Raw genomic sequence first — 9,529 nt, forward strand, 5'->3', positions numbered from 1 at the left:
ATTATGGCTTCCCGTGATGCATCGCTGATTTTTTTTCAGACTTAAAAAAAGGCGCAATTGGCAGCGAAAGTCATACATGTACATATACATACTGCATACATAAACATTTATACTGTATATATGCATATATATACTGTATATACACATATACAGTATACATATATATACATATATATATATATATATATATACATATATACACACACATATATATACACACACATATATATACATATATACATATATATATATATATATATATATATATATATATATATATATATATATATATATATATATATATATATATATATATATATATATATATGTACACATATATACATATATATATATATATATACATACATATATATATATATACATACATATATACATATATATATATATATATATATATATCATACATAGCATATATATATCATATATACATACATACATATATATATATATATATATATATATATATATATATATATATATATATATATATATATATATATATATATATATATATATATATATACATATATACATATATATATATACATACATATATATATACATACATACATATATATATATTTATATATATATATATGCGTGTGATATATGTGTATGTCCTTGATAGTTTTGAAAGGCGCTTATAAATGAAATGTATTATATATATATTATTATTGAAATGTATTATTATTATTATTATATCATAATAAAAAACATGTGTTTATAAAATAATTATCGTAGATATACTCTACTATATAGTTTATTTAATGATTCATGATTCTAAAAGTAACCCTTTTTGGGGTAATTCTGCCAAGTTTTGTCTGAACCCATCTTGCTGCCGTTTTGTGAATGGATGGGAAGCAGAAAGTGCACCTGAGTTGAAGTGAGTTGCCGCCAGGCCCCAGGGGCCAAGCAAGGCCTGAAAAATCTGCTCTCCTGTCACTAGATCAAACTACCACCTTGTGACCTTAGAGTGCACGTTATCTGGGACAAACCTCTGACCCCTGCATGTGAGTGAGGGTTTGTATGTGTGTGTCTTGCTAGCTGGTTATCTGGGTGTGCGTGAGTCCATGGGGGAAATGGTTGGCTTGCCAGAGGCGTCGGTTCAGATCCAGTTCTCTGGCATTTTTCTTCCAATCTGGGTAGGGCAAAAAAAAAGACAGAGTTAAATGAATATTTGTGTGTGTGTGTGTGTGTGTGTGTGTGTGTGTGTGTGTGTGTGTGTGTGTGTGTGTGTGTGTGTGTGTGTGTGTGTGTGTGTGTGTGTGTGTGTGTGTGTGTGTGTGTGTGTGTGTGTGTGTGCGTGCGTGCGTGCGTGCGTGCGTGCGTGCGTGCGTGCGTGCGTGTGTGCGTGTGTGTGTGTGTGTGTGTGTTACCACGTCCGCCTGACAGCGCAGATGTACAGGGTTGAAATCTGACCTTGGCCCTCTCGTATGCATTTGCAGGTTCTCCCCGTGTCTGCGTGGGTTTTCTCCGGGTACTCCAGTGTCCTCCCATATTTCCAAAACATGGCAGGTTAAATGATTCATAATAAAGTTTGTGTGATGTCTCCATTAATCAGGTGTACCTGGAAAGGATCGTGTGTGAATTACTTCAATTCATTTAAAGGACAACCGACGTCTCCGGACAAGTTGTGTCCATAATTTGTAAAATGGCTTCAAATGACTTCTACTGAGCGTATTTTACAAGGATTCCACCGCATGTAGCTATATTGTACGTTTTAAGACTCGTGCTGAGTATTCCGAAAGTCTTGTTTTTGAGTTGGCGACGAATCCGTACGTGACGTCACTGAAGGAACGCCCCTAACCGAAAAAAAGGACACATTGTAGCAGTCCTTCCATCACGTCTATGCTTGTTTGGTCTGAAAACCTCGTGTTGCACCGGAAAGAGCCAGAAGAGGGCGTCCAAGCTCCATGTAAGAATTTATCAGGCTGTGAAAACGGGCTGATTAATTCCTCACAGGAGCTTGGTGGCCATTTTCTGCCTCTTTTTGGGTGAGACATTTCCTCCCAATGTTGCCTCAAAATGGCACGGAATAAATTCTTTAATCGATTGCAAACATGTATGCTTTCCTCTTCAGAACTATTTTAATCATATTCATAACTGGATGTGTAACAAGAAAGCATATTCTCAGAATCTGAAGCCCTTGATTCTCCAGCAATGCAAGACGTCTTGGCGTGACGTCACGAACTGGGGGCGGGACTTTCTGAAAATGCCCAATTCGCAGCCCAATTTTTTGCAGATTTTGGACAAGTCATTTTTACTGGTGTTTCGCATTTGAATAAAAATATCTTACTGCGTGTTTTGGGTATTTTAAATGCTATAAAACGTTTTTCTGATGTCAGTTAGGAAACAAAAAAGTGACGTTGGTTGTCCTTTAAATATATTGAAATTGAGTCCTCATTATGCATGTAAAATAGTTTTTTTGTGAAGTCCCCAAAAGACTTTTTTTAGAGCTGTAAGTCATTTGCAAAGGGTGGTCCCCGTAAGTGATGATCCAAAAGGTGGTCCCCACAAAACATGAAAACGCGTATGCATATGTGTGTGTGGGTTGCCACGTCCACCTGACAGCGCAGATGTACAGGGTTCAAATCTGACCTCAACCCTCTTGTATGCAGTTTGCAGATTCTCCCCATGTCTGCGTGGGTTTTCTCCGGGTACTCCAGTTTCCTCCCACATTCCGAAAACATGCATGGCAGGTTAACTGAACACACAATATTAACTTATTCACTGCCAGACTATGTGCAAAAATGTGTCCAGCCCAGTGCCAGGGTTTTTGTCATTGTCATTCGAATTCCAGGACCCACAGAATATTGAGTTTTAGGACTACATAAACATTCAATGCAGCGTAAGAAACCGTAGACTCTCTTCTTTCATCAGAAAAAAAAGTTAATTCCTAAATTATATGAGTCTGGAGTTATCTGAGCTTGAAATGAGGGCGGCTGTCCAAAATGCAATTCATACATATTGGTTTATATAATAGAAAAAAGCTAGATAGCTCAAGTGAGCAACATTATGTAAAAAGACCAGAAAGGGCCCATTGTACACTTTCTAATAGCCGTTATTGATATCTGATTGTACCCATATCCATTGGGGTTTTGATTATTTTATTGCAGTTGGGTAAATCTGGCTGGCTATCCATTAGCTATCTAGCTACCTATCTAGATAGTCTAGCTATCTGGCTATCTATTAGCTATATAGCTGGGTGTCTAACTAGCTAACTATTTGCTATCTATTGACTATCTAATAGCTAGCTAGCTAGCTTTTTATCTATTTGAGTTACTTCTGGGTTGAGTGAACACTGGCACGTGTGGCTTCCACTGCTCACCCACAGAAAAACTTATCCCATGACTGTAAAGTGACCTTGAGAGTTTTGAAAGGCGCTTAGAAATCAAATGGATTATTATTATTATTATTATTATTATTATTATTATTATTATTATTATTATTACTTTGCGGTCATTGAGGGACTCACAACAAGGAAAACATAAAGAGCTCTGAGGGATTCTTGCGCTAATTCCGATTGCTCCCGGATGTATCATTTCTCCTGCGCTTATGATATCACACAGAGAGCGGCCATGACACCCCCACCAACGCTCTTAAGTTTAATGTGCGCCACATCAGGGAGGCTAAACAGGACAAGGGGGCCTGCAGTGATGATTGGAGGCTCCACCTAGTTCGAGAGAAAAGTAATTAAAACTCCCAGTTAATTGGCTTTTTCTATGATAAAGCACAATCTCCTTATGCGTAAGTGAGAACCTCTTATGGCCACGGGCCAGACTCACAGGAAAGTAAACATAACGCTCACACATTCTCTTTCTTGTGCAAGTTTTAAAGCTAATCATCTTCAATTTAATCTAAATTACAGAGAGCACCATTCATGCTAGAAAAGTGTGTGTGTGTGTGTGTGTGTGTGTGTGTGTGTGTGTGTGTGTGTGTGTGTGTGTGTGTGTGTGTGTGTGTGTGTGTGTGTGTGTGTGTGTGTGTGTGTGTGTGTGTGTGTGTGTGTGTGTGTGTGAGAAATGACCGTGACATGCCATGAGGCTGCTGGGAACACTTCCCTTTTCAGGTTAGTGTACTTCATAGCCTTATGGATGCGACTGCATGACACTGTGGCTTTGCCCTTTTGAATAGCACATTTGTGATAGAAACAAAGTGCTTCTTTGCGATGGTTTTCACATGTCTTTTGCTATCTTGAATTGACTGTTGGAATTATGATTGGTGGAGTACCCCAAGGCTCACCTCTAGGTACCCATTTTGTTTGCTACTTTCATTTGTCCGGGGAGGTTTCAATAGGCCACAAACCACGACTGCGTATTATGTTTTAATAGCTGCACTGTATTCATTCATTTATCAGTTTAAAAATATCCAATCCAGAAATTGTTTTGGTCACAACAGATTTTTGGAAACTGCAGAATCATGTGATTGTTATTAACTCATTCGCTGCCATCTCCAAATTAATTCGGGAATTGAAAAGTGTGAAGTTGAGCGGCATTCCCGAATTTATTTGGGTTTTTCTTACGGTGGGTGCCGATAAAGCGGTAGTCAGACCTCTGCCAATGTTTTTTTCCCTTCCACAAGGGGGCAGCATTTGCCTTTTGTAATAATACTAACAATAACAACAACAATAACAATAACAACAATACTACTAGTACTAGTTAGTATAATAATAATAATAATAATAATAATAATAATAATAATAATAATAATAATAATAATAATAATAATAATAATAATAATACATTTTTATTTAGAAGTGCCTTTCAAAGCTCTCAAGGACATAAAACAGGGACATAAATAAAACCAGATATAAAATTATAAATAAGAAACCGCCTACCCTCACTGCTGCGTTCTTGACCAATCATGTGGCTTTAACCAAAGACTGGGGGCGGGGAATAGAGGACAAAAACAGTCGGCTGCCATTTTGTTGTTAGAAGAACGGGCTCGTTCGCGAACGACGCATTACTCATTGAGGTACGAAAAAAAAGTTCGTATGCCAAGGTAAAGTTCGTATGCCAAGGTAAAGTTTGTATGCCAAGGTAAAGTTTTCATAAATTAACGTTCGTAAACCGAAAAGTTTGTAAGCCAAGGGGTTCGTAAACCGAGGTATCACTGTATGGAGTTTATTTTTCGATATTCTTTACTGTAGGTCATTGTTTTAATTTGAAATGATCAGAATCAGAATAATCTTTATTGCCAAGTATGTAGAACACACAAGGAATTTGTCTCCGGTAGTACACGCTGCACTAGTATCATCATTAAAAAAATTGCTAAGAGGCTCTATACAGTTATATTTGGGTTACGACGGGGGAAGAAGCTGTTTAAATTTTTTTGCACATGGATTGGTAGCGCCTCCCTGAGGTAAGTCGCTGGAAAAGGTGGTGTGCAGGGTGCGGAGGGTCCAGTAGGATTTTCCGCAGCGTTTTTTTTCTGAAGATTTTTTTTTCTTGCCCATTGATGGAAAGTCTGTTGACATTTTCCTTTGTTTGCTAGTTCGCCGTATAGTCTTTCAAGAAACCAGAAAAGACGAACCAGTATAGTTGGTTGGAAAAGTCATTGAGGTCAAGCAGAGAGAGGTGTGATCCCTCTGGGAAAAGCGGGCGAAGAAGAAGGCAAAGAGCATTCAGAACCAGCCTGACCACGTGCTGTCCGCTTAGATCACCGTGATGCCTTCAGGCCGCCGCTATCATGCATCCTTTGAGTGGAACTAACAGATACTCTGAATCTTTTATTCCCTCGGCTGTCAGGCTGTTGAATGTTGGCTACGGTCATCTGTGAACTATTTCTTCTTCTTGTCTATTTTTTGGTCATATTTTACTATCCATGTTATTGCTGTTTTTTTTCTCCTAAATATAACATACTGTGTGATTGTGTTCGGCTGAACCGCAAAGGAATTGCCCTATTTGGGATCAATAAAATGTCGTAATCTGAACCTGAAATTCATAACTATGCAATGAGGAAGCAAAACGTGTGTGTGTGTGTGTTTGTATGACTAGTCTTGTGAGGACCACTAACATTATATACCACACGTAGTGAGGACATCTTTGACAAGTGAGGACCTTTTGGCCGCTCTTCACAAGTTTTTTATTCTAAGATTTATTCTAGAGGTTCTATATATGCATCTATTAAATTTTCAGAGAGGTCCTCACAAATTCACCCAAAGTGATTTTTTAGTGTGTATTTTCATTTAACTTGGATACACACACTTTTTTACTCACGGTGTGTGTGTGTGTTTGTGTGTGAGTGTGCGTGAGTGTGTGTGGTTAATGAGAAGAAAAAGTTCATACCACAAAAAGTAAAATGATATTTTACCAAATTCATAACAGGGGTGAGGACTTTGAATGTACCCATTCGAAAACCTCACTCCGGCTGTTATTTCAGTTTCAAGTCCGCTTTTTATTTCTTTGTTTTTACAGGAGTTGAAGTGGGAAATGAGGTGACATTTAGTGTTCAAATGTAACTCTAGTTCTTCTCTAAACTTATCAGCAACGGTGGTCCTTACTCCTTTATCTGGAGTATCAGGACCTCACAAAACAATTGAAACAGGAATGTGTGTGTGTATGTGCGTGCGTGTGCGTGTGCGTGTGTGTGTGTGTGTGTGTGTGTGTGTGTGTGTGTGTGTGTGTGTGTGTGTGTGTGTGTGTGTGTGTGTGCGCGCGTGCGTGAGCGTGCCTCTCACTGAAAAACATTTCTAAATATTTTACTTTTATGGCTCTCTTAGTCAAAAAGATTCCCGGCACCTGGTATAAGGTAAGGTTATACGGGTAAAAACCGCTGGTCTATAATGAGTCTGGCTATCTTTTCCAGCACGATCCCAACTGCCCTTTGTCTTATACTTCGCACTTCTCTGCTGTCGCCCGCCAATCACAAGGTCAAGGAAATATGGAAGGCCAAGTGGAGAGCGAGCCACGTAGCACTCGAAGTGTTTTTCTACCCAGTTAGTCGACCTTGACGCAAGTCAGATGGACTTTGACTTCTTTGAGACGCACACACACACAAACAGAAACTGCAAGGAGAGATGTTACATTCAGGTCAACCTGTATTCAGGATTTTTTTTTTCATATTGAGAACTCTCATTCATACGGAAGAGCATTAGGGCCGGGTTGAAATATTTTTTTTTTATAGATGGGGTATTATTTTGAGGAAAAAAAAAGTCCCAAATTTGCGAGTTTCAAACTCACAAATTTGCTAGATTTAAAGGACAACCGACGCCTCTGGATAAGTTGTGTCTATAATTTGTAAAATCACTTCAAATGACTTCTACTGAGCGTGTTTTACAAAGATTCCACAGCATATAGCTATATTTTACCTTTTAAGACTCGCACTGAATATTCAGGAAGTCTTGTTTTCGAGTTGATGACGATGCCTGACGTGACGTCACGGAAGGAACGCCCCTGACCGAGAAAGCAACACACGATGCATTTTGGGTACTTTGTTTGGTCTGAAAACTTCGTGTTGATGGCGAAATTAGAAGGAAAAAACATAAATAACGCGATGGTGAATCGTTGTGTGTCGCAACAAGACTACTATTTGATACTAGTTGACACAAATACCCAGCAGACAAATCAGCCCATTTCCAACGGAGCTTGGGTGCCATCTTGTGCATTTCCTGGGACGCTACATTGGAGTCCAGACGTCTCTCAAAATGATACGGGAGGACTTCTTTAATCGATTGCAAACATTTATGCTTTCCTCTTCAGAACTCTTTGAATCATATTCATAACTGGATGAGTAACAAGAAAGCATCTTCTCCGAATCTGAAGCCATTGTTTTGATTCTCGAGCAAGGCAAGACGTCCTGGCGTGACGTCACGAATAAGGGGGCGGGACCTTCTGAAACTCGCCATTTCCGAGGTCGTTTTGAAGTAATTTTGGGACGCTTTAACTCATTTTTATTGGTGTTTTGCATTTGACTAAAATATCAGCCTGCGTGTTTTGGGTATTTTAGATGCTATAAAACGTTTTTCTGATGTCAGGAAACAAAAAAAGTGGTGTCAGTTGTCCTTCAGAGGGGCGTTTACCTGTTTCAACATGACGGCCAGTATCATCCAATCAAAATTGCGCTTCCCTCCAACTGCAGCCCCAACAGGAAATAAACGGCGAAAAAGCGAGAATACGTATTTAGTTTTATCGGTGAGCCATATGCAATCATCAGCCGTAGATTCCCGACTCCCTGCCTTACACAATTATGCCCGTACGAGCGGCAAATGGCGGCGCCTCTGGGACAAGGAGTTTACCAAAGGGAGACACAGAGGATGTTACCTGTCACCTGGAAGCCTCGACTCCTTCCCTCCTCCATTTTAGGTCTCTGTGGAGATAAAAAAAAAAAAAAACGGAATCACAACCGGTAACTTCTGTCTTTATTTTCACTTTATTCTCCATAACAATGGTAATTGGTACAAGTGGGCGTGTATACATCTGGTGCAATAACTCACCCATGCTCGTCATCATCTGCCCAGCCCCCCACCTTGTTGAAAGCTCATTAAAAGACCTGCTGTTAATGAGCTAGAGGGATCATAGAAGTTCATTTTTATTACAAGGAGGAGTGGGGGTGAGGTTCAGACCCGAGATGCTATTGCAGAGGTTTTTATGTCCTCAAAATAGAGTCAGCAATTATCCCAACCCCTTGACACTCCCCCATTCACCCCCGCTCTGCCTCCCAACATGCCCGCAAACAATAACCAAACTGCCCTGGCACCCGCCCCGCACCACTCCTCAATTTCGTATCCTGAGAATCTTTAGCCGGTCGCGTCCCATCGGCTGCAGCCCTCTTGTGACCTGCAGGAACATAAGACACCAAAACAAACGCGCACACAAGCGTACACGACAGCCACTATAAATGCATGACATCGTCTTGACACAAAGGCGGGAACATCACAAGGATGTAAACAAGGATTGAGGGTCCCTAACCCAAACGCTTACATTAAAAATTAATAAGTCAGCGCTGACTGGGTTCCTCAGAGGGAAAACAGACCGCCATGACGGAGAAAACACCAAGGCAAGAAGAGGTGCTTAAAATACTTTCAAAAGCTTTATACTGGGTCCCAAACTGCAAGCACATATAAAAAAATTGTAAACAAGAACAGCCCAGAGTAGAACAAAGACATTGAACAATCAACAAAAGCAGAAAAACATACGATTGTAGAGGTCCAACTTTGTCTTGGTTTATACTATAGCATGCTACTTACTTCCTGGTTCACAAAGTATGACTTTATAGGAATTTAACTCATTATTTTTGTTTTCTAGGGTAAATAAATTGTTATATAAAGATTTAAATAGCAAAAAGTGCTTTCTTTTTTTCAATCAGAAGTGAAACTCAACTTACATTTGTATTTTTAGCGATCAGACGACAGTACTCAATGGTTTGAGAGGGCAACAATAGAGCTGTGTGATGATTTTAGAGGACAATGTTCCATTGCTACTAATGATGAAAAAAATCATCAATACATGCCCACAAAAGTAAGAAAAAAATAAAATAAAGGTGGAGTGTCGTGTTTTACTATAGTAGC

Source organism: Hippocampus bargibanti, linkage group LG14, assembly GCF_051943395.1.
Source record: "Hippocampus bargibanti isolate YZ-2025 linkage group LG14, ASM5194339v1, whole genome shotgun sequence".
In the NCBI taxonomy this organism is placed as follows: domain Eukaryota; kingdom Metazoa; phylum Chordata; class Actinopteri; order Syngnathiformes; family Syngnathidae; genus Hippocampus; species Hippocampus bargibanti.